This window comes from Lepisma saccharinum, chromosome 24 (assembly GCF_977018435.1).
Source record: "Lepisma saccharinum chromosome 24, izLepSacc3.1, whole genome shotgun sequence".
In the NCBI taxonomy this organism is placed as follows: domain Eukaryota; kingdom Metazoa; phylum Arthropoda; class Insecta; order Zygentoma; family Lepismatidae; genus Lepisma; species Lepisma saccharinum.
This window is the reverse complement of record NC_139252.1, coordinates 20,493,756-20,512,783: the sequence shown is the minus strand read 5'-3', so window position 1 is coordinate 20,512,783 and position 19,028 is coordinate 20,493,756.

Below are 19,028 nucleotides of genomic sequence, written 5' to 3'. Positions count from 1 at the left end.
TCACTAAAGCTAACGCTTCCCTTTCAAATTGGCTGTAATTTCTCTCTGAAGGCGCTAGTGTCGCCGAAGTGCAGGCAATTGTTTTCAATTCACCCTCAATCTTATTACACAACTGAGCCCCAACTCCTACACCACTTCCATCTACAATCAATACAATATCTTGATCTGGATTGTATGGAGTTAATATCTCAGCTTTTCGCAATGCTTCTTTGGATTCAAGAAATTCCGCTTTATGTCGATCTGTCCACGACCACACTGCTCCTTTCTTTAGCAATTCATAAAGATGTGTTATCTTCATAGCGAACTTTGGCATGCTCCTATGATAAAATGAAATCATTCCTAAATATGACTTCAATTCCTTAACGTTTGTTGGCTCTGGACAATTCAATATTGCTGTCTTATTCTTGATTAAAGGTTGAAAACCATTACTAGATATCCTGTAACCTAAATAGTCTACCTCTTTTTTGAAGAACTGACATTTATCGAGATTAACTTTTATATTGCAATATGTCAATCTATCCAAAACTAGTTGTGTGTTATTGAAACATTCTTCTTCTCCACGGCCTGTTATAATTAAATCATCCAGGTAGCATTTGGCGAATGTATAATCTAACAGTACTTGATCCATTGTTCTTTGGAAAATCTGTGCACTGCAGCTTAAACCCATTGGTAACCTGTTATAAGTGAACAATCCCCATTTAGTATTGAGCACCAATAACTTTTTAGCACTCTCATCGAGTAATAGTTGAAGATATGCTTTGGTCAGGTCCAATACTACATATGTGTCTGCATTCACTAAAGAATTAAGTAAATCATCCACTCGTGGCAAAGGATAAGTTACTTTTTCTACCACTTTATTGACAGTTACCTTAAAATCAGAACACAGCCGTAGATCACCATTATTTTGCTTTACTACCACTAAAGGTGTACCCCAATCAGAATACTGAATAGGTGACAAAACTCCCAATTGAACTAAATTATCCAATTCAGCCTTTACTTTCGGTTGTAAACTGTATGGAACTTCGTATGCTTTCTTGAATATTGGAACTGCTCCCTCCTTGATTGGTATTGTAGCTTTAAATTGCTTAATAGGCTCACAAATATTACCAGAAAAAACTTCTTTGTACTTATTTATTAAGTATTCAACTTTCTGATTAGTAAAAATTGGTTGCTTAGATACTGTTAACAAACAACTGTCCCGAGAAATCGTTAACTGAAACCAAGATTTCCATTCTGGCCATAATTTATCCAACCAGGTCCTTCCTAAAATAGGTGTTTTCAATTTATTTCGGGAAATGTACAAGGGCACTTTTAATCCTCGATTTTCTAACTGCACATCCAGCATAACTCTCCCTACTATTGGTAGTGGTCTCCCATTTGCATTCCGTAAAGTGAGAACACTCTTTATAACTGGAATGTTCCTAAAATTCGTTGTATGGAATTCCTCATCCCAAACAGATACTGCTGCACCCGTATCCACTTCGAATTGGACCTGTTTGCCATTGCACATCAACCTAACTAAACAATTATCAGTTTCACTTCCAGAGCTACTCATTTCAACATCCGATTTTTGTACATATAATTGATTCTTATGTACTTTATTCTCATGTGAAGGTTCACTTGAATTCTCATTAAGACTCATTAAGTCTAACCTACTTTTCTTATTACCGTACACAGGTTGTTTAACTTCCACATGTACGTCGTTTAACAACAAAGGCTTCATAGATGTATCAACATCATGGCTCACCTTAGTTGAAGCTTCGTTCCTAATAACATTCCTATTTTTATTCTTACAGCACTGCTGAAAATGACCTTTTAATCCACATTTAAAACAATGTACATTCCAAGCCGGACATTTGTACTTTTCGTGTACATTATTACACCTTGAACATTTAAAAGCACCTCTCTTACTTTGCTGACTAACTGTTTCATCTTTTTGTACATGATGTACATTACTGAATACAGTCTTATCTTTTTGATAAAACAACCTCACATCTTGCTCTACCATTTCCATGGTTGATGATAAAGATACAGCTTTTTCAAAATCAAGCTCTGGTTCAGCTAATAATTTCTTTCTTGTTACTTCACTACGTATGCCAAAAACTAATTGGTCTCTCATCATTTCATTAAGAAACGTACCAAATGAACAATTAGCTGCTTGATGCTTCAAACATATTACAAATTCAGATAACGTTTGCCCTTCCTCTTGTCTCAACAAATGAAACTTATACCTTTCAGCTATGACATTTCTTTTAGGCTTAAAATGAGTTAGTAACAAAGTACATAATTCTTCATATGTCTTGTGTGGAACTTTTGCTGGTGCTACTAAATCACTTAGTATATCGTACACTCTTCCGCCAGCTACGGAAATTAATGTACAAACTCTTTTATCTGCTGCAATATTATTTGCCAAACAGAATTGGTCAAATCTTTCAATGTATGTTTGAATATTGCCACGTTCCACATCGAACTGTTCAAAAAACTGTACATGATTACTAACCTCCATTATTCATAGCTTCTTATTCATAATAAGACTAATCTTCTTATACACATTATTCTTGGTACCTTCGTTCCATATCCCATCCTCGTCGCCAATTGTAATAATCTTTAAATTAGGCAAAACGTTAACGAACAAAACAACATTTATTTAACTTATAACTTCATGTTATAAAAACTACATGAAAGACATTCAACAAAGACAAAAGACAATCTCTCTCCAACTCGACTTGTTCACAGTATCTTTTCTACAATCTTTTATCTTTTTCTTAACTTCTATCACTTGTCACCCTGGAAAAACACAGTTTCTTTTTTTGTAGTTATGCTCCCCATCCCAGGTACGTATATAGAGGTCCGAGCCAAGTGTTTTACACATAATAATAATAACAATCTAAAGTTTATAATTAACATGTTGATAAGATCAATGCATCTAATAAGGTAATTAAATTTTACATAAGAGTTTGTAAAGTAAGTTACTACTTATATTTTGAATTTATTCTTGAAATAGTCAAAGAGTAGTTCCACTTTTTCTTTCATCCGTTCTCCTATCTCAATCTAGAGCTCGACAACCTCCACCCACCGGCTGCTATATACTGAACAAATGCGATCAAGTTGTTTTCTCGTCCATTTCTTTTGTCTCTTTCGAATGCAAGTTATAACCAAAACATTCCGAACATTGGCGCATCGGAATGTTCATAAAGTGAGGAGATCCATACATCGGCAATCAGTGCCGGATCTACAAATTTTGGGCCCTACAGCACAATATTACTAAAGTCGCCCGTCTATATAAAATAAGAGTACTTGCGAAAGGAAATATTAGAGCTTTTGCTCTTCTTCTGTTTCTTCAGTGTGTGTGTATCTGGGTGTATATTCATATACACACACAATATAAGTTATTGGTATATGCTAAAAAAATAAGTTTTTATTTAGCGTCGCTTATCTGACACTTTTGGCTATCATGACGATAAGGATGAGGAATGGATAGATGAAAGCCATAATCAGTCATCAGGAACACTCAGTACAAGGCCGGGATTCTAGCCCGGTATCCTTGGAGTTGCTAACCATTTCACTATGGAGGTTTGCATACCTCTGGAGAGCTAGGATGAATTGTATTGTACTTCTCACATAGAAGTTATGCAAAATAAAGTAAAGATGAAACTTTTGATAAGTCACTTTTGAGATCTGTTTAAAGAGACAACAGTTCAGCTGAAAATACTGGACCAATACCTGTTTCGTAATATTTCCGTAATTGCTCTGATTTTGTTATCAGTTCGTCACGCGTTGGTTTGGATATTATAGCCTGTGTAAGATTTTGGTTTCTCTCTCTCTGAATGAAAGAAGGTATGGTTAAGGTAAAAGCTAATAGATGGCACTGATCACAGGTTACGTCATTCATTTTGCCGGTTGGATGTAAGAATCCTGAACCGACACACTGCACTTCCAGCTGGCACACGTTCAAAATCACAATCCAACAGGGCACTCGACGTGACGGGAGAGGTCAACAGGGGACTTAGACGAACGTAGTGGTGATGGTTTAATTTCATTTCTTTCATAGAGAATTAGTTTAATAGTAATCGTATTTTATTTAATTTTGTAGAGTTGTTCGTAGTATTATATTAATTTGCTTGTTGATCTTTACCGAGTGATCGTCATTACAGACAAGTAGGAAAAGGGGGAAATTTAACAAAGAAATTTTCTCTTAGGTAATTAGGTGAACATGGATGAATAATGATACCAATTAAATAGTCAGGAAAGGAGAGAAAGTCAATTATTAGTTAAGGATAACTATTGAAAATTATCTTGATTTATATATTAATGTTATCGTTGAGGTCATAATTGTTAATAACAGTTTATGTATATATAATATTATTGTTCTAATACTATATGAAAGGGCTATAATATGCAATGGTGGTTAGGTAAGCAAATCAGGTTTGAGAGCCGGCAAAGAAAATAGTAAATTGATTCTATCCACAGGATTTTCATTCCTTGCTCTGCCCTGTTGGGTTTCTACTATAAGACTCGTTTCACCTCTTAACTCATTTGTACGTACAGTACGATCTCAAGAATTAGTCCCATGCCATAGAGCCAGGAAAGAATAACTCGCGGTTAGAAAGAAATCAATGTTTAGTGTGTGGTATATAGCATTAAGCAAAACTTATTAACCGGAAACCACCTCATGTTACTCAACTTAAAATGAATAACAAATAATCCTATCACATTACAATATTTAGGTTATCTTCGGTGCTGGTCAAATTACTGCGCTTATTGTTACATACACATATTTGAGTATGTAAAGGACATGGCACGAGCTCCCTAAAGTCTTGTTCAGCCCCGGAGCCTCGCACTGCGGGGTTTTGCGGTTTATGGATCCGGCACTGCAAAATGGAAGTTAAAACTAGATTACATTCGAGTGGAGAACAAAGGTTCCTATTTTTCGATGGACTGACTCACTCAAGAACACGAGGACTACAGTATTCACATCCACTATTCTCGCAGATAATCCTAACATATCATGCGTTCTCCTTAATTCACTTTGTAATTGGAAAAATAAATACTGAAATAGAGTAAACGGACAGACACTCTTAAATAAATGATTTTCACTCTTCTTGAGCAGCTACATAAAATCCTATAGTCTCATTTTGTAGAACTGAACGAGAGCTATGAAATGATATAATATAATCATTGCATCCCCAATAGTTCCCAAGATAATGCAGCAAAACCCGCGACAGAAAACAAAAACTTCAACAAAACCTATTCGTCAGAACCACAGTTCTCTCTGCGGTCCGCGCGCATTATATACAGAAGAGAGCATTGAATAAAGAAGGCATTTTATCAGCACTTTTTTTTGCACCTTCTTGAAAACATTTTTAGAACCTTTTATATCCTTTCCCGATCATAATTTTGTGCCTTAAAATCGTTTCCCTAGTGATCATGTGTTGGTTCCATTTTATTTTTGAGCTCCCTCCGTGACGGAGTGGTTAGCACATCGCACTACAACGCCAGGGGTCTCTGGTTCGATGTCGGCTTGGGCATGGATGTTTGTGAGTGTCCATCCATCAATTTCATCATGTCGTCACTCATCCCCATCTTCGAAAATTAGAAAAAAGTGGCACAAAAATCCAAGTAAAATTAGTCAACCAATCAGTCAGTCAGTCTGTCAGTCACTCAACCAGCCAGTCAATAACTCACTGGCTCAATCAATCAATCAATCAGTCAATCAATCGATCAATCAGTCGATCAATCAATCAATCAAATAAACAATTCATTTTTGCAAAATGTCCTACTGTGTTTATGTGATGATTATTTGATTAATGATACGAACCTGTGTGTGTGTGTGTGTGTGTGTGTTCAAGTATATACAATTATGTTCAAATAACTGATTTTATGAGTAGACCCATATTATATACTGCTGGACAAAAAAACCCGGACACCTTAATATTTGACATCTGAATTGGAATTACTTATGAATTACGCTCTCAGTTAAGTATTGAACAACTGAACATTCATTATTGAACATTTTCCATACTTTTTCCGTTTATTATTTATGTATTTATCTACTCGTATTTACTTATTTGGAACACCTAGTAGGCTCAAAATCAATTTCATGCAATTTCGTTTTAATTTATTGATTTTCAATTCCTGTTGATGTTATTTTGTTTAATGTCTAGAGAGCCATGAATTTTGGTTCATAGTAACCATAGTAACAGATATTATTGACATTGTCATTGCTGGTGTTTTTCTTGCAAGTGTATTGTAAGTTTGCTAGCTTGAAAATGAGACGTGAAGAGGTAATAAAAGCAGTAGCTCTTCGTGATGATGGTCGTAGTGTGCGTTATATTGCTAGGGTGCTAAATATAGCACGAAGTACTATCCATGAAGCTCTCAGACGGTATGATGCAACTGGTTCCTATGGTAGAAGACCGGGTTCTGGTCGGAAACGATGCACAACAGCACGGGAAGATCGTTTCATGCGTATCATAGTCTTAAGAGACCGTCGTACGACTTCAAATATTGTGGCACGGCGTTCGAGAAATGTTCATAGAGCTGTAGTTTCTTCACGAACAGTTCGTAGAAGACTGAATGAAAGTGGTTTATCATCTCGGAGGCCGGCTACAGGTCCCAGGTTGTTAGTACGTCACCGGAAGCGAAGACTGGAATTTGCTACACAACACTTACATTGGAATGTGGAGCAGTGGGAAAAGGTTTTATTCTCCGATGAGTCAAAATTCAACCTACGTTCGTCAGACGGGCGTGAACGTGTGTATAGAAGACCTAATGAGCGTTATGCACAATGTTGTTTCGTTGAAATAACACCCTTTGGAGGCGGTGGTGTCATGGTCTGGGGAGGTATTTCTTTACAAGGACGTACAGAGTTGGTTCTTGTAGAGAATGGAGCAATCACAGCTCGCAGGTATATTACAGAATGTTTGGCAGATCATGTAGTACCATATGCACCATTCATAGGCCCAGATTTTGTTTTTATGCATGACAATGCGCGTCCTCACATTGCGAATATTGTCACGGAGTACCTGGACGAAGTTGGGATTACGCGATTAGAATGGCCACCACAAAGTCCGGACCTAAATCCGATAGAGCACGTCTGGGATCAACTGAAACGACATATCAGAAACCGCGCAATAGTTCCAGAAACAATTGAAGAGCTAAGACGTGCTATTCAAGAAGAATGGGAGCAATTGGACCAAGAAGTGATTGCCAACCTTATTCGAAGTATGCCACGGCGGTTACAAGCTGTAATTGATGGCAGGGGAGGTAACACCCGCTATTAGACCCCACCAGTACCAGTTAACAATATTTAAAAAAAAAATATTGCTAAGATTTTTTTTGGTAGTTTTCTGTAACTTTCGTTTATGTTCTAATTTAACTTATTAACAATAAATTTTAATTTGCTTTCTGTTGAAAATATTCAGGTTTTCTTATTTCCAATAATTTCTGCAACATTTACTTAGCCTTCGATTCAGAATTTATGCGTTATCACAAAAAATGCAAGTGTCCGGTTTTTTTTGTCCAGCAGTATATTTAAATTTGATTCTATTTAGTGTTTAATTCAGCTTTTAGAGCCATCTCTGGAATATCCCTCCCTTGAATTATTACCCTCTCTGCAACTTTAAGGTGAAATAATAAAAGATGGTTACCACAAGGTGCTACGACGCCAAAGGTCCCGGTTTCGAATCCCGGTCTAGGCGTGGGCGGTCATTGTGATTCCTTCAACAATTTCATCATATCATCACTCATCCTTATCTTCGCGATTAGCCAAACGTGGAAGAAAAGCGAAGTAAAATAAACTAAATCAATGAAAATGAAATGGGACTTGTGTTTTCGCCTTAAATTAACCACTGTAGATCAACCGAAAGCATAAGGTGAAACGGGTTTTAATCCTCCAAACACCCCAAAGATTTTTACATCTCCCTCAGTAATTTATACAGACTCTCATTAAACAAACCTCGAAAGTTTCATGACACAGACTAATATTTTATTTCCATAGACGTATATAATCTAAGTTTTTATCTTGAGTATGTACGTTTTGGACATCAAGCAGATGTTGTTGATAAGTCTTAAAAGGAAATATTTTACTCTAGGGACACTGTCTAGGAGTTTATTATTATTCATCCGCTTGACCTCATAATATGTGATGAATGCAAATTGTCGATGTATTAATGTGCCAATACATAGGCCTATTTCTGACGATTTTAACCCATTCTTTGGTAAAAAATAGTATTAATTCCTTTTTACCTATACTTAGGGTAAGGATTTTAAGGCGCAATAGTATGGTCGGGAAAATGGGAGAAAAAGGTTCTGAAATTTTTTTCAAAATGGTGCAAAAAAAAAGTTGCTGACAAAATGCCTTTATTCAATGCTCTCTTTTTCTGCGCTTTCTATAGATGCTGTATAACGTGCGCCGATCGCATAGAGAAATGTCTTTCTGAAAAATAGGTTCTGTTGAAGTTTGTGTTTTCTCTCTCAGGTTTTGCTACATTATCTTGCAAACCATTGGTGTTGCAATGATTATATTATACCATATTATAGTTCTCGTTTTGATCTACAAAGTGAGACTATAGGATTTTATGTAGCTGCACAAGAAGAGTGAAAATAATTTATTTTTTGTCCAATTATTTAACAAAACACGAAAGAAAAGGAAGGGAAAAGTTGGCGAAGCATCAAAGAGCGGGTAAAAAGGGGATAAATGCTAATCTCACGAAAAGGTGCAACAAAGTATGTTCACTATACTTGATTTGATGTCCTAAAATAAATATCTCAAACAATCGGTATGAAAACAGTTACGTTTTGGAAAAGTGCTGCACCTTAAAATCCGTTCTCTGCACCCATTCATATTTTGCAAATGCTCCTTTCTTTTGCCACGCCTGTCTCCACATGCCAAAGTTGCTGCAGAATATGAAATACTCAGTGAGATTTCTTGTGACTTCGGAATCACAAAATTAGATAATAGGGAAGCGAGAGTTCGTCTTCCTTGAGGGGAAATTTTCCGATTATGTCGGAATCGTGTAACGGCGAGCACGTGACCCGATCTCCCCATCGTCGCTTTTCTTCATTCCCTTATCTTCAGGAGAGAAACCTCTTGTAACTATAGATTACCATTTTATGACCAATTACATGAATGTGCTATTCGGCGGAAGTGACGCCATATTCTTCATGATTTATTCTCGCTGAAGAACCTGCCATATTTTCTGCGAGAGAACTGGAGGCGCGAAAATCGTTCCAACGGAGGAAGGAATACGTAATGAGGAAACCGCTCTCTACTTTCACGTTGCCAGGAACTTCAGTATGGAAATATGATGTAACTACAGACATTCTACGGTTGGCAGAAGCATGAAGTAACCTCTAAAATGATCGCAATCATCCTGATATATCTGAATTCAAGAAGTGCTTTATGACATATTCTTCTTCCATCCACTTTAAAATTACGAAAATCCTAGCAACGCAAAGGCTCTAAAAACATGATAGCATTGATGTGTCTTGATGTCACAACGTTAAAGATGTCGTTTTTCAGGAATGCAAATCTGTGAAGCCCTCAGGAATATATATTGACGGAAAGACAATACTAAACAGCTGGAAATCTTTTCAATTGTTTTCGATAGCCAGCATGAGATTTTAGACGATCTGTTGGAACTAATTGGTGAATTAGTTTTGAATTGTGCTCAATTGGAACCAAATGGTGAATTTAATGAATTCAATTGGAACCAACTTGTGAATCATAATGAATTGGAGCAAATTGGTGAATTGTAATGAATTGAGTTCTATTGGGAAATATTTTATTCTTATTGTTTTAGAAGTGACAGCGATTAGAAGAGGCGTGGTTGCTCCCCCCTCATTGCCACTTTTTTCCCACGCACTATGCTTAACCTTATCTACCAAGGGAAAGTAAAGAATCCTTGGCCCCACAGTTTTGGCACCTTGTCTCCCCCCAAATTTTGGAACCCAATTGCCGCCACTGATTTTACGTATATTGCTACATACAAACACTACTATTATCAGTAATGAAAAATTCTTACGTATGCAACTGTAAATGCAGTAGAAATATCACACAATGCACACAATGCGGACGGAATTTAACTCGTTGTGTTGACACTTGTAAAACATTAAAACAAATACTGTTTCAGTCATAATTGACATGTTGTTCTTCCTATATTCATGCGAAAACAGCAAATAAATAAAGTTAAACAAAGAACTGACTGACACACAATACTTGGAAACGTGAAAAGCAATAAGCTTAACTAAGCTCTGCGCCAAGTTAACTTTGCAGCAGGATTTCGCATATGTAGATCCAAACGTGCGCGCAAGAATATAGTTTAGCTGAGCAGGGTTCTATTCCGACACAATTGCATACTTGAAAGAAAACAGTTATTTAATTTGTAAAATACAGACAAAATAATACATCCATTAGCAGGTGTGGACTTGATCGGTTGCAATCACTATGCAGACGAACTTGGATCCGCAGATTCGCCAACTGGAGTGTGTATTACGCTGAAGAATTGCTGAAGATCAAGAGCGAGTCGAGCGAGACTGAATACGTTGCAGAGCGCGTGGAATCCGTAATACCAGTGTTGCACATCCCACAATTTTAACCATATGTTTATCGTGATTCATAATCGTGCTATACAAGTAGTGCAGATTAGCCGGTTCTGAAACCGAAAATGAGGCTCGGTGAGGCTCGCAGTGTTGCCAACTCCTCACTCGAAAAAATCACCAAGGTTTTTGTTTTTGGGTCTAACCTAACCTAAAGCAAGGAGTTGGCAACCTTGCTTGAGGTATTTTCTCGCAGTGTTGCCAACTCCTCACTCGAAAAAATCACCAAGGTTTTTTTTTGGGTCTAACCTAACCTAAAGCAAGGAGCTGGCAACCTTGCTTGAGGCTTGCCTTACAGCGCATAAAGCAAGGTTGCCAACCCACTGGTACTTTTGCCATAGCCTTTTACAAGGAAAAAAAAAGAGAAAGGGAAGAGTTAAACAACCGACAGCTTACCCACAGCCTTTTTTGGTCTAACCTAACCTAAAGCAAGGAGCTGGCAACTTTGCTTGTGCAATCAACCCGGTTGACCGCCCTCAAGTGGAGATCAGCGTTGCCAACTCCTCACTCGAAAAAAATATCACCAAGATTTTTTTTGGTCTAACCTAACCTAAAGCAAGGAGCTGGCAATTTTGCTTGTGCAATCAACCCGGTTGACCGCCCTCAAGTGGAGATCAGCGTTGCCAACTCCTCACTCGAAAAATAATCACCAAGATTTTTTTTTGGTCTAACCTAACCTAAAGCAAGGAGCTGGCAACTTTGCTTGAGGCTTGCCTTACAGCGCATAAAGCAATTTTTGCCAACCTGCACACACTGGGCAAGGAGAGCCGGCACTGCTGTAAAAGAGAGAGAGATGGGTGGATGGCAACGCAGTATGTGTGTGCGTATGTGTGTATAATATGTAGCATTATTAACTAGAGTGTGTTGGAAACCCACTTACAACTAAAAAAAATAGAGATGCCAACGTTGGTGTAAGATGAAGAGAGAGAGAGAGAGACCCATGGCTGGCAACAGTGGTGAGCGAATGCGCCATATCGTAATTTTCCAACTCCGTATATCGTGACCTTTGTAAACCTCTCTCGGGGGAACGATGTGCCACACACACGCGCGCACACACCTGTATTGTGACGCAAGCAAACAAACAAAATAATAATTGTTGTCTTTTAGGATACCTGGCCCCTATAACCTCGCGAGGGTGCGTGGTGCCCAACACAGTTCTAATGGCCACGGCTAACAAAGTCATGCCTCTGTAGAGTTTCACGTGTTTTTTTTTTCTCAAACTTCCATGAAACTCTACAGAGGGCCTCCGTAATGCATGCAACGTGTACTAACGACTCTAGTGTTATTTGATGTTGTGATATTTTTGGATATAGAGTTTTATTGTGAGATATAGATAAAAATAATTATGTTTATTATAATATTTTCTTGATGAAGATGGAGAATATGTGTGTGTTACAAATAAAGTTGCATGCTTTTTTTTTTCTAGTGTGTGTGTATGTGTTTTTGATGTTTCGACAGCATCTGAAACGATAAAAAAAAGAAATTTTATTGTTAATTTTCACGTGTAAAAAACAACAACAAATTTTTTTTGTGCAAATTTTCTGATTTGTCTCTTGTGCTATAGTGATGAAAAAAGATATTGTAACTGATAACTGATGAAATTGACATTTGTAACTGATCTGAACTAGTGAAATTCGTATTGTGCCATTGTAACTGATTGTGCTAGTACAAAAAATTTCTTATTGTGCAAGAAAAGATGTTAAAAAACTTGTTAAAACTGCTCTGTGACCCTCTCGTTCTTCACGTCGTAGGCGAAGGACTTCTCTGCAATCAGGATGACACTGCATAGGGTATCCTCGGGCAAGGCATCGTGGAACTCGCAGACGACCTTGATGTTGGTTCGATCGTTGACCACAACCTTCTTTCTCTTAGATGTGTTGATGACGGTCATGGGTCTCCGTGCTTTGAACTCGCTGGGCGTGTAGTACATGTCCACGCTTCCCTCGGTCACGCGTTTGTAAGCCGAGAACGCTTCGTAAAGTTTGAGGTAATCGTTTTTTGTCACGTCGAGGTTGTAATTCTCGCGCGGGAACACTTCGTTGCGTCCATTCTTGAGATAAACGTTCTTGATCTTGCAGTCGTCGAACTTGCTGGAATCTTTTTCCTGATTCTTGTCCCTCCCGGTCTGAAAAAGCACTACGACGAAATCTGGCATGTCGAACTGTATGTTGTTGAACTGCGTCGTCACGTCGAATTCCATGTGACTTCCCGACGCCATCTTCTGCACGCACTGGTAACCGTGAAAGTGAATCGGCACCTGCGGACTTTTCAAGATCTCCGCTTTGTACTTGAGGGCGTAGTTCGTTTCGTATTCCACCACCGGCATTCTCAATTCCATGCTCCGGATGACGCATTTCGCTGCTTCGGGTAATGTGTTGGCTATCGGCGTGGTGCCGTCCGGACCCAAAGTAGCGTATCGCATCAGTGCGTTGTTGTCGTTCGCCGCTCTTCGAAACGTGACCCTCAGTCCCCCCTTCCACATGATCTCCTTGTAGTCCGAGAAGAAACCCGGCAGCAGACGCATGGGAAAGAGCACCGTGTGACTTCTCGTCGATATTTTGGTCCCGGCTTCGAATCCCCCGGCCTGGAAGTACGCTGCGTCCGTTTTGGATAATTTCAACGTTTTAAATTTTTTTACAGGGTTTATTAAAGCACATATTTGAGGAAAACAACACCACCCATATATAAATAAACCCCTCAAACTAACACTAATTAGAATTAGCCTACAAAATTTTTCTCGTAAGGCATTTTTTTTTGTAAACACTCTACCACCAACAGATCACATATAAATAAACATACCCCCCAAAAAAATGCGCTCCATGAAAAGTTGCCCTGTGTGCAAGAGAACCAAATCAAGCCAAAATTTTGCAAGACATTGTCGCACCTGCGTGCCAGGCAAGCATTTGGCTGCCACTGAACTATGTTCCGGATGCAATATACAGATCACAATTGCGTATGTCAAGGAGCATAAGCTTAATTGTCTAAGCAAAAATACATCTGGGGCCCAGCCTTCGACCTCCACCAAGAGGAAGACAGAAGCAGCCTCCATCAATGCACCACCCACGAAACGCGTCAAGCCTGTGGCGAAAGCAAACCAGTCTGCTTTCGAGCGGTTGTTAGAGGACTTTGTCCTCACTTCGGAGGGCTCATGCGACGTGCGTAGCTTTTTGGAGAACGTGCAAGCCAAAAACATTTCCATCCTCGGCGATGCACTGGCTACGCACTCCACCAAATTCTACGCATCGCTACGTTGCCAGTACAAGAAGCCGTCTGATGAAATTTACAGCTTCTGCCACAACACCAAGGCGAAGACGCTGCATCTGGCGGATGTCGACAACCTCGAGGTCATCTACAACCAGTTTACCGATGAGCTGGTGGCAAAACAGGAGGAACATCAAGCTAAAGGCTCGGGGGGTTCGCTGTGTGGCGAGCCTCACGAACTGTGCGTCAAACTTTGTAAGTTCGTGCCTCTCTCCGCCTCCAGCTACGTCCCCTTACCAGCTACCATTGTGGCAAAGAAGGCTGTCCTGAACATTCAGAACAGTGACGCCAAGTGCTTCGTCTGGTCGGTGCTTGCAGCGTTGCACCCTGTCGACAGGAAAAACCAACCACGCCGAGTTAACCACTACCTACCCTACGAGTCAGAGCTGGAAGATGCGATGGCTGGGATCGACTATCCCGTAGAGGTCCCGGACATTCAAAAATTCGAGGCTCGTGCGCGGTTGGCTATCAACGTTTACGGTCTCACTGACAAAAATGCAGTGTACCCTATTCGCGTGAGCGACGTAGACAACAATAATGCTCGAGAAATCCATCTCCTACTTATCAAGAACGAGACCCATCACCACTACACCCTTATCCGTTCCCTCTCCCGGTTGGTGTCGAGCCAAACAAGCAAACACGAACACCACATAGAAGTTTGTCGCAGGTGCTTGTCAACTTTTGACAATCAAAAACAGCAGGATTATCAGCACATCAAAGGTTCCAACATCGCTGTCGAGAAGCTCGCTCGCCACAAGTTCTACTGTAGTAACAACGAGCCTGGTGTGGCAGTCTTGCCCAAACCTGGCACCGTGGAGCGTTTCCACATGCACGGTGCCATGGTGGAGCATCCCGCTATCATCATCGCGGATTTCGAGGCCTTCCTCAAACCCCTGTCCACTTGCGATCCAGATCCCGAAGTTTCCTCCACCACCCCTTACCAACTCCACGAGGCATCCAGCTTCGCATACGTTGTGGTGCGACGTGACCAGCACATCGCCCCCGAGCCCTACGTGTATCGCGGTCCCGACGCAGCCAAACACTTCCTCGAGAGGATGGTTGTGGAAGCCAGCGAGATAGGGAAGGTACTGTTGGCCCCCAAGTCTATGCTCCCACTGTCCCCCGATGATCAACGTAGACACGACGAGGCCATTGCTTGCCCTGTCTGCGTCAAGGAGTACACCGCCAACAACCGTAAAGTCCAACACCATGATCACTTTAACGGTAGGTATGTTGGTCCATGGTGCAACGGATGCAACCTCATGGCCCGGGACCCGCGCTTCATCCCTGTGTTTTTTCACAATGGCTCGGGATACGACTTCCACCATCTGGTGCCTCACTTTGGGTACGACGACATGCGAATCAACGTCCTGGCGCAGAACGAGGAGCGTTACATTAGCTTGAGCAAGTGGGTGCGAATCTCAGGATCACACTCTACCGTCGAGCTTCGCTTCCTCGACTCCCTGAGGTTCCTCCCGGCCAGCCTCGATGCTCTCGCAGGGAAGCTTAGCGACGAGCAAATGCTCATTACCTCCGGAAACTTTCCGAACTTGGACGCCGGCCTCTTCAAGCGTAAGGGGGTCTATCCCTACGAATACATCACAGACCCTTCCAAGTTCGCAGAGACGTCGCTACCTCCTCGAGCAAACTTCTATAGCAAGCTGCGAGGCTCGAACATCACCGACGAGGAATATCACCACGCCCAGTCCATGTGGCGCGAGCTGGGCTGTCGAACTCTCGGGGACTACCACGACGCCTACCTCAGACTTGATGTGACGCTCCTCGCCGACGTGTTCCAGACGTTCCGTGCGACTGCGAAGACCATCTACCAGCTGGACCCTGCCTACTTCTACAGTCTCCCCGGACTGGCGTGGTCAGCCATGTTTCTGGTGACGAAGATCGAGCTGGAGCTTCTTTCGGACGTGAACATGGTGCTGTTTGTGGAACGTGCCGTGCGGGGTGGAATGGTCCAGGTGTCGCAGCGACACTCGCGCGCCAACAATCACCACATGTCCACCGGTTACGACCCCTCACAACCGTCCAGCTACATCATGTACACGGACGTCAATAACCTCTATGGACACTCCATGATGCAGCCACTCCCCTTTAGAGGCTTCGAGTGGGCTGATCCTTCCAACTTCGACATCGAAAGCTTCGACGATTCGAAACATGGGTTCTTCGCCGAGGTGGGCCTTGAGTTCTCCGAGAAGCTGCAGGATTTGTTCTGCGATCTTCCCCCTGCACCCGAGTTGAAGTGTCCACCGGATTCCAACCAGAAGAAGCTCGTCATGGACTTCGAGTCCAAGAAGAATTACGTCCTGCACTACCAGAATCTCCGGTGGTTGATGCAGCGAGGGGTCGCGGTCCATGCAGTTCACCGCATCCTCAAGTTCGAGCATTCTCCATGGTTGAAGCCATACATCGAGCTCAACACCGAACATCGCACAGTCGCCACTTCTAATTTCGATCGCGATTTCTTCAAGTTAATGAATAATGCGGTGTTTGGCAAAACTATGGAGAATGTACGGAATCGCATGGACATAAAATTGGTAACGAGGAAAGCACAATGTCGCAGGCTCGTAGCAAACCCGTTATTCAAATCGAGGACCATTTATAATGAGCAGCTTGCTCTGGTGCATATGAGGAAGAGTGAGGTGAGGCTCGACAAGCCAATTTATGTTGGTGCCTCAGTATTAGACCTGAGCAAGCTGCACATGTTCGAGACGTACTACGACATATTACGTCCACATTATAGCCACAACATCTCGCTTCTCTACACGGACACGGACAGCTTGGTGTACCACGTCCACTCAGCCGATGCATACAGGGATATAGTCACGGTACCAGCTTTGGTTAACCTCTTCGACACCTCGGGCTATCCCCAGCCGAACCAGTACGGCATCCTGCCCCGAAACAAAAAAGTGCCTGGCAAACTCAAAGACGAGAAGGACGGTGATGTAATTCTCGAGTTTGCAGGTCCTCGCGCCAAGGCCTATGCCATCAAAGCCGAGGGCAGCGTTACCAAGAAGGCCAAGGGTGTCGGCAGACAGGTGGTTCGGGAGCATCTCACATTCGAGGACTTCGTCGATTGCCTCAAGACCAGGTCGTCGGTTCTAAGAGCAGAACAGCGCATCCAGAGCGTCGACCATGTGTTGACCACAAACAAAGTTAGAAAAATTGCGCTGGATCCCAACGACGATAAGAGGTGCGTCCTCGAGTGTGGTATTCACACATTGCCGTGGGGGCACTATCGCTTAGCAGAAAGCAAAACCTGCAACATATGCCCATCTTCAACAGAAGATTCATAAAAACAAAAACAAAACAAAAAAAAATCATGTTGTTAGTTATTACAAAAAAAAACATTGACTGTTATTACAAAAAAACTTTGACCGTTTTCTTAAATAACCAGCATGCCTATGAATTTGTTCGGTTTCAAAAAACAGATCATTATGGAAACCATACCAGATCATGAAGTCTTACCTTCCGTGTTACCTAAACTCAACGGTCTGTTGATCATTCACCTCAACAGCATTTGGACGAAACTGAATGACGATGTGGGCAAGATGTTTTATGTTTTTAATAACAATTTACATTTCTACGAAATTCCGATCGACGGGAAACTTCAAATCACCGTGAATCCGGAAAACGCAGGCGAAATCAAAATTTCTACCGGCAAGAATATTTTTCGAATCAAGCACGACAAGATGCTTTCTAACATTACGTACGATGTGTCTGCAGGAGATTATCTTTACATGGAACTCCTCGGAGATTACGACAAACTTATTCCTCTCTTCGTAGAATTACGAATCGTCTATCCTATTATAAATAACCGTTAACCAAAAATGCCTAACGACATTTTCGGCAACACCAAGCGTGTAGACCACGCAGAAGAGATTCTCATGTTGGATATTCGAGTTAAGAAGTTGAGGACCGATTTGATCGCTTTGCAGGAGACCTTAAACAAAAGTTTAGAGTCGGAAATCGCTACGCTCCAAACGCAATGTCTCGACCCCATTCTGAAAATCGATTCCGAACTGAAAACACTGATAAAAAATTATGTCGACGTACCTTCTTACGACAACGTTCAAAATATACAGTTGAGCGTGGATTCGCTTCAAAATGATTTGGCCAAATTACAGCAATTTCAATCAAAAAATGAAGATTTGGAAAAATTGAAACTCGAAATCGAAGAACGAACTTCCGCAATAGAAAAGAATTTCTCTGAACTTCAAACCGTCGTAAACGATATAGACGCAGAACGCTTGCATGTCGTTGTTTCCAAATTACAAGAAGAATTCACCAGCACGTTGGAAGAAATTAAATCCAAGTTGCAGACTTTGGAAGATACAATGACGAACCTACCATCGTCGGACGAACTGCAGGTCATCGGTAAAAGCGTCGCGAACATAAAAATTCAATTGGAGGCCTATCAAGATTTCGAACACATTCAAACCACCATCGCTACGCTTCAGGCGTCCTTGGAATTGATCAACGAAGAAATTAAAAATATTCACGCTGAAGCGAGAGCGTTGACGAGCATTCAAGACACGTTAAGCACGGTTCAGCAGAAGATCGAATATTTAGAAAATTTAAACGTCGAATCCAATCTCGCTCATTTTCATCATGTACTGGACAACATACAGGGTGACTTGGAATCGTTACGGACGAGCGTACCTTCGAGCGAAGATTTGGAAAAATTGAAAACGGCGGTGACGGCACTATCCGATTCGAACGACATCAAAAGTTCATTGAGCGATCTCGAGAGTAGGGTGGCCAATCTCCCCACTTCCAAAGAATTGCACGTTTTGAAAAGAAACATATCTCGAATGCTGAAACGATTAGAAACGGAAACGGCGAACGTGGAAGAGATTCGAGACGAAATTACTTCGCTGGTGTCGACGCTGCCCACTTCCCAGAGCGTCGCCGACCTTCACACGCAGTTTACAGAGATGCGAAGCATCGTGAACGATCTTACTGAGAAGAGCTCGAAATTGAATCAAGTCGAGAACCTTCAGAATATCGTCGTCAACATCAGAGATCAAGTCGGAGTGCTGGAATCCACGCAGGAATCGACGCTGGCCTCTTTCGGCGCCAAGTTGCAAGAACTCAACGAAAACTACAAGCAGTTGAACGTGGAAGTGAAAATCAAACCGTCGTTTTCTGCCGTA